The following is a 7,081-nucleotide window of genomic DNA, read 5'->3' as shown; positions in this document are numbered from 1 at the left end:
TAGCCACAATCCTATGTCAAGTACTTGGTCCCAGGTCCTAAGGGAATCCCCTTGTACAAACGCTGTCACCAGAAGGACCAGTGCAGACCCCAAGGTGGCATGGAGTTTGATCCGGAATTATGTAAGGCTGAAGGCTGCCTAGATGTGATGCCCGCTCACCTAATCACGTGTGCTGGTTGCTCTGCTTCCGGTTAGACTCCCTCTCCAGCCCTTCCCCACTCTTCCTGACCCGACCCGTTCTGCGCCCTCGGAGACCAACCTCTACTGACACATCAGCCAGGTTCCCTTGCCCTCAGCTTCCGGTTGGGTTTGGCCAGTGGATGCCCCAGCAGGAGATGAGAGGTGGTGGAGGGAGAAGCCGGAGACCCACAGCCCAGCTCCTGTTGGGTAGTTGCTGTTCCAAAGCCACCGCCCACACCAGCCTCATCATCATGTCTCCTTCCTGAACTTGGGTTCCGTAGGGCCCTGTCAAGCCTTCAAGTGCACAAGTAGGATATATTCACGAAGCAAAATGTGCTGAACTCCTACCTTGTATACAGTAACGTTCTCAATGTCTGTAACACACAAACGCCTATCTTCTCTAACACTGTATGCCTGTTACCTTTTATAACACATCAGAGTACACTTTATGTTTACTGGTTACTATCTGCCTTCCTTTCCACTGGGAATATCTCGAGTGCTGGCAGTACATCTGTTTTACTCAGTATTGACCCAACACCTGGCCCATACCCGACCCAAAGCTCACTTCCATTTGGGAATGTTCTCGAAGAATTTTAAGCTGAGTAGTGAACCTAGGTAAATAACTAAGTATAACATAATGGGATAAATGATTAAACACAGTATGACTGAAGTTATCAAAACATAAAGGAGGAAGGGCTTGATTCTGAGTTGCTCAGGTAGGATGAGGGCTATGATAAGGGACCTCTGACAGGTGGTGACATGGCATGAGGTGTAAAAGGATGAGTACGAGCTTCTCAGAAAGAAAGAGGCAACGGGAGAGCGTGTTCCAGACAGAGGGAAGGGCTTGGACAGGAGGATCAATGACGTGGAGCGTCCTAATGTATCTGAAACTGAAGAGTAGAAGCCAGGAAGGCGGCCAAGCCACACTCCACGGAGAACACGGTACGCTGGGTAACAAGTCAGGGAACCTCCTCTTGCCTCCATTTCTGTCTTATGGTACAGTGCCTGGGCCTTCCCATCTCAGCAGGAAGAAGCCAGTCCCCTACCCCACAGTCCCTGCAGTTACCCAGTGCCAGCACCCAGCCCCACCCCGTCTGTGCTTCTCAGTATCTACCAGGAGGGGGCAGCAGCACACCCATTCCCACTTTTAGCCCAAGTTGATGCAGATTTCTGAGAGCTGTTGACATACGACCTAAGCATTTTAAAAGCTAAAAATGAAAATAAAATGGCAAGATGTCTTCACATTCAATAGACATAAATAATTAATCGCACTTCAGGAGACAAAGGAAGCCTGGTGCTTAAAGACACCCCCCGGGGTGGGTTCCAAACTGGTGGCAGCCTCACTGACCGGGGTCACCTGGGGCCACGGCTGAACCAGGAACGAGGGCGCCAGGGGAGCTGTGCTGTAGGCGTCTGGCCTGCGGTAATTTTGCAAAGACCTGTATCGTTTGTCATTGAAACTAACCAGATTCTCCTCCAGGACGGTCTGGTGGCTTTCTGGGTGAATGACTCAACGGTAGGCACTAGTGCTTCTATGTTGTATCATTCAGAGATCAGCACAGTAATATCATAGATGAATACTACGGACCTGTCTGGAATTTGTATTGCCGCACTAACACCTCTTGTTTTCCGACAAAAGACACCTAAGAGTTTCTGGGCCCAGAGCCTTGGTCCCCAGAGGATCCTGGGATTCTTTAATTTAGTGGTTCTCAAAGCCTGAGCCCTAGATTTCCCAGGGTCTCCAAGAACTTCTCGGCTTCTTGTGAGTCAGACTATTTTCGGAATAATATTAAGATATGCTTTATTTTTCACTGTGTTGATATTTACACTGATGATGCGAAAGCAACGGTGGGCAAAACCGCCAGCGCCTCGGCACAGATCGAAGCATCTGCCGTGGAGCGCGCCGGCTGCCACTGCGCCGCACCCCAGACAAAGCCTGTGGCACTTACGAGCATCCTTCACTAAACAGGAAAAAATATACTAAATCTCAACTCTCGAGTACAAAGTTCACAATGTTAGGAGCGGTGAGAGGGGACATGCCCTGACCCTGGGCTGTGGTCGCCTTAGGGACCTGCCCTTGTGTGCGCGTTGCCAGCCATGCCAGCGGCTGCCTTCCTGGGGCGTGATCTGTCCTTGAATGAAGTACAGATCACCTACGGTTATTCAGACGTGGGTCCTTGACAGTCACCTTCTCCAAAGCATCACCTCATGGAAAACACCTGCCAGTATCTGCTGTCAGTGCTAAAATTGGAGCTTTCAGGTAAAAACGATCATTTGGGGGAAACTTGCATCAGCCACTACTGTCTTTACAGCTTCTAATATGCCGACTCTTCTGATGAGAACTTTGGGGATATTCACAGTCAAGAGACATGACTTTGAATCTTAGATTTGCCACCAACATTCTATAAAACCTCTGTTAAGCTATTCCTCTCTTTGGGTCTCTCACATCCTAAACTTCAAAAAAATCTGAATTAGGATAAAGGATTTTTGAGGTCACTTTCAGTTCTTCCATTTCTCTCCACCCCCCTCCTCTCTTTTCTCCTTTTCTACTGTCTTCTTAGGTTTCATTTTTTCTTTTCTTTTTTTTTTTTTCATTTTTTCAAAATAGGTATTTATTATTAAAAAATTATATGAACTGACTTATTACTCACAAAAAAAAATTAGCATGAAAAATTTTAAACAATATGTCTCCCCCCTCCAAGAAAGTGTGTTTTGTCTTTATACTCTTTACTGTCAGTGCATTTTGATGGTATAGGAAAAAATTCACACATATTCCATATAACTTTGTTAGAATTTACAACAGTACAGCAGAATCCAGAATCCCTACAGCGAATTATTAAGAAAACACATTTTTTCTTCAAGTTTAAGTGTTTTTGAAGTTATATAAACAGTGAAGATTACCAAATAAATAGTAAACAAACACATGTGTATAATTTTTCAATGCAAGAAATGATTAGTCATACATTTTTTCATTTTGTTTCAACCTTACCAGAACACTTTTAAGAGCGAAAGTTGAAAATTTTCCAGTTACCCGAAACGTCAGAAACCTACTGTCCATTGAAAACCTCAGAAAAGCAGCATCATGTAAACAGCGGTTAACTTACAAATGGGAATGCAACAACCACAACCGACCTCAAGGCCACTCAGGCACGTCAGAGTTCCCAGCTCTAAATGCAAGGCAGAACCTCCTCGGCAGAGGCTCTGACAGTTAAAAGGCCGTGAGGAGAAGGGATGCAGCCCAGGGCATCGGGCGCTTTCTCGTGGTGGAACAAAGTCAAAACTGAAGGGACTCTCCTTACAGAGTCCAAGTCACTGAAAGCAGCTCTATTAAACACCTGAGTCCTTTCTGACGCCCTCCTCAGCGCTTTACAACACAGACAGGACAAACAAAGGCTTCATGCACAGATTTTCTGAAACTGTGCCAATGCTCTAACAACTAATTTAGCAGAAAGAACTACAAAATGCAAATTTTTTAAAGGTTTCCCTATTAATGGGATTATGGATGAAGCTAGGAGCCAATCTGTCTCCCAAAAATAAAACAATTCATACGTCATCGAATGCAGTTTCAATTAGAGATCAGCTGTCAACGCTATTTTAAAAGGTCTTGAAAGAAAAAAAAAAAGGCCATTTTTTAATCTGGAATATAAATAAATCATCCATATAAAAGCTCTATTATCTATATAAATGGAGCTACTTTCAAATAATTGGAATAATTTAGCTATTTAAAATACCATTTTAAGCAATAAAAGGCAAACACGAGGGGTACCTACTGAACTATATACTTAAAAAATGATCGATACAGTAAATATGTATTTTACCATAAACAAAAGAAGGGCACTTTTTGATAATATATAATACTAAGAAAGATGCAACTAAGTAATCAGACTGCTATCAGTAAGAAAATAAGTTAGTTTTCCCTGTTTTGTACTCTGAAGTTCAAAGGCCCAGTTTCAAATTCCCAAAGCTCCAAACAGAGTGACAAATAAAAGTTCAATCCAACCCTTAAATTAAACCACTCTCCGTGCCCTGGCCCCCGAGTTTGGACAGACTCAGGTGACAGAATTGTTCAAGGTGTTATAAAAAAAAAAAAAAAAAACACCAGGGCTTTACAAGAGAACCACTGTTTTCAAGTTCCTTTTTTTTTTTTAAGTGTATCTATTTAATGGAATAAGTTGACATATATTTATAAACCAAAAGGTAATGCCTTACGTATTTTATAATAAGGAAGAACCTCCCTACCACCAACTTTTTGGCCATCTTTCTCCCTCTCACTTAGAATTACTGTCATCTCCCTGGTATACCCTTACCCTGTATCAATAAGGAGACCACAATACTGTACAAAGCACAGACACAGAAGCTGGTTTCTTAGCAGACTTGCCCCAGAGACTGCTGAAGCAGCAAGGCAGCAACACCCAATCTGAGGTGGTACCTGGGTTGTACTTCAAGATTGCACTGACCAAGCCCTCCGCATCTACAGAAGCAGGGGCGTTCTTTCTCCAGCTGGCTGTTCCTTCTGAAAGAGCTCTTTGATCTGGGCTAATCGGCCGTAGAGCCTCTCTCTCAGTGGAGGGATGTGGTAGCTGGGGTCCAGGATGTTCGTCACTCTGCGCTCACGCTCTCGCTTCCATAACTTGTATGGGTGGGGAGGGAAAAACGGTTGCCCTCTTTCTCTTCGAATCTGTAACGTAATTCCACTTACAGCCAGCATGCCCCATACTGCCAGGATAATAAAGTCATTCGTTTGAAAAGGCACATTTATGAAAGCTCTGCGGAAATCCACGTGGAGCACTCTCTTCAGTACGTTCAAAGTGATGTAGGAAAGGCTTGTGTACAAGTAACTGTCAACGGCCAAGACCACCGAATAGGAGCCAATGAATCCACAACTCAGTATGTTCAGTATTCTTAGGCAGCCCATGAAAACCACTGGAATGAGAATAGCTATACAAGAGAAGGTCACCCAGAACACTGAGTCATCACGGAAAATCTTTAGGTTTCCCAGTGGAGTGAAGAAAGTCACTGATGAGACGAGGAACCCCAGCACTAGTCCAACACACAGCATGCAGAGCACGAGGATTCCAAATTGCCACCAAGCAGCGACCAAAAAAATCCCACTGACACTTCCGGCAACGGCCGTCATAACCAGGCGGACATCATACTTAATAGGTGTCAGTCTTGTAATCAGTATATAAAAGAAGAATCCCATGAAGATAAAGCCTATGAAGAATAGTTCTGTCTTCCAGAATCTGTGTCCAAAGAAACAGATGAAGAGACCAAGCAGGGCAAAAAGAGTGAAGAACACTTTGGTAGATACTCTTCCAAGGGAAGAACAATTAGCCTCCCCTGCCTCAAAGCTGCAAGCGTACGTGTGAGCAGGGACGTAAGCTGCAGACGTATTTAGAAATGGATCCCTAACGATGACGTTGTAAATGACACCTTGTCCACGGAGGGAGGAGAAAGAAACACTTGTCTTATCATCAGCTGTTAGGGTAACCACCTTGAGAGCACTGGCCTGCACCTGAGGCACCTCGGCCATCCTCTGCAGGTGCCTTAGCAATGCCTCTTCAGTGAGGTCGTTCTCCGGCAAAAAATACTGATAGACGTCATACTGTAACCTCCACCTGGAGTCCTGGCCCGTCTTGACGTCACACGGCGGAGCATCTGCGCCTCTCGCATGACCTAGGTTTGCTGGAGCAAATTTGATAGTTGTTTCAAAGAAATTATACTCCAGGTAAATGTTGGAATCGATATCTATATCAAACTCCAAATTACAACCACCAGGGATAGGATCGCTTTCCGAGTGGGAGAGTAGAATGGCCACATTTTGGACAGGCTCAGGGTCTGAAGTCTCCAAGTGCCAAGTGCATATACTCTGCTCTGGTCTAAGAATGAAAACCAGTCCTTTGTCAGTGCCTGTTCCCGAGGCATTGGGAAGGAGAGTCTCAGAAAAAGAAACTGTTGTATTCTGATACTGTGAATGTATTTGGAAAATAAGAAAAGTGACATTGCTGGAAATATGACGCAAAATAGCTTCCTCTGGAGAGGGCTTCTTGAGCTCCAAGTATCTAAATCTCCCCACAGAAAATTCAAGAAGACCCTCGCTGGAGTTCCCGACGGTCTCGGCTCCGGCGGCCGCCGCCGGTTCCGACGCCAACACAGCCAGGAGCGGCAGCCGAAGGAGCTCCATTGCTGCCCCAGCCGGGCGCCGCCACCTAGCTCGCGCTATCCCGGGGCGCCCGCGTCCGGCGCCATCGCTCGCCAGGTGCACGCGCAGCACACCTGCCAGCCGCGCGGAGCCCGCGCGCCCCCCGCCCCGGCAGAGCCTTTTTTTTTTTATTAACGGAAGTATAGTTGATTTACTATGTTGTGTTAATTACTGCTGTACAGCAAACTGACTCAGTTACGCACATATATACATTCTTTTTCATATTCTTTTCCGTGATGGTTTATCCCAGGATATTGAATATATTTCCCTGTGCTCTACAGTAGGACCTTGCTGTTTATCCATCCTAAATGTCATAGTTTGCATCTGCTAACCCCAGCCTCCCATCCTCTCAGGCTTCACAGCTTCTAAGAAAGAAGCAAGGACATCCACTACTGGGATAAAGAGAGACCACAAAGCTGTTAGACGGGAACCATCCCTCCACTCCCTACACTGGGCTCTGTGTCACCTGAGTCTGAAAGCAACGATTCTGACACATCACAATAGCCACGTGTTGTCAGAGCCACGCATGGAAGGCGCTCCCCTCCACTCCTGAAATAGAACCTAGCACCAGTGTACAGGTTCGTGCTCGGAACTGCCCGCTCTGTGCCCATCACCCTGAGGGAGGAGGGGATGCTGGGTGACAGCAGGTGTGGAGGCGAGGAGGGGGTCAGCCTGCTGTAGCTCCCTGGTCCCGCCGGG

General features: G+C 45.9%; 1 pseudogene; it reads right to left on the bottom strand.

Annotated features, from left to right (window-relative positions):
* Positions 1-4,315: 4,315 nt before the first annotated feature.
* On the bottom strand, positions 4,316-6,388 carry LOC113612770 (transmembrane 7 superfamily member 3 pseudogene; annotated as a pseudogene).
* Positions 6,389-7,081: the final 693 nt, after the last annotated feature.

This window comes from Aethalodelphis obliquidens, unplaced genomic scaffold, assembly GCF_003676395.1.
Source record: "Aethalodelphis obliquidens isolate GAN/ISIS:26980383/991018 unplaced genomic scaffold, ASM367639v1 scaffold82, whole genome shotgun sequence".
NCBI classification, from domain to species: Eukaryota; Metazoa; Chordata; class Mammalia; order Artiodactyla; family Delphinidae; genus Aethalodelphis; species Aethalodelphis obliquidens.
The sequence above is the reverse complement of the archived record's forward strand: the minus strand, read 5'-3'. Positions and strand labels throughout refer to the sequence as shown.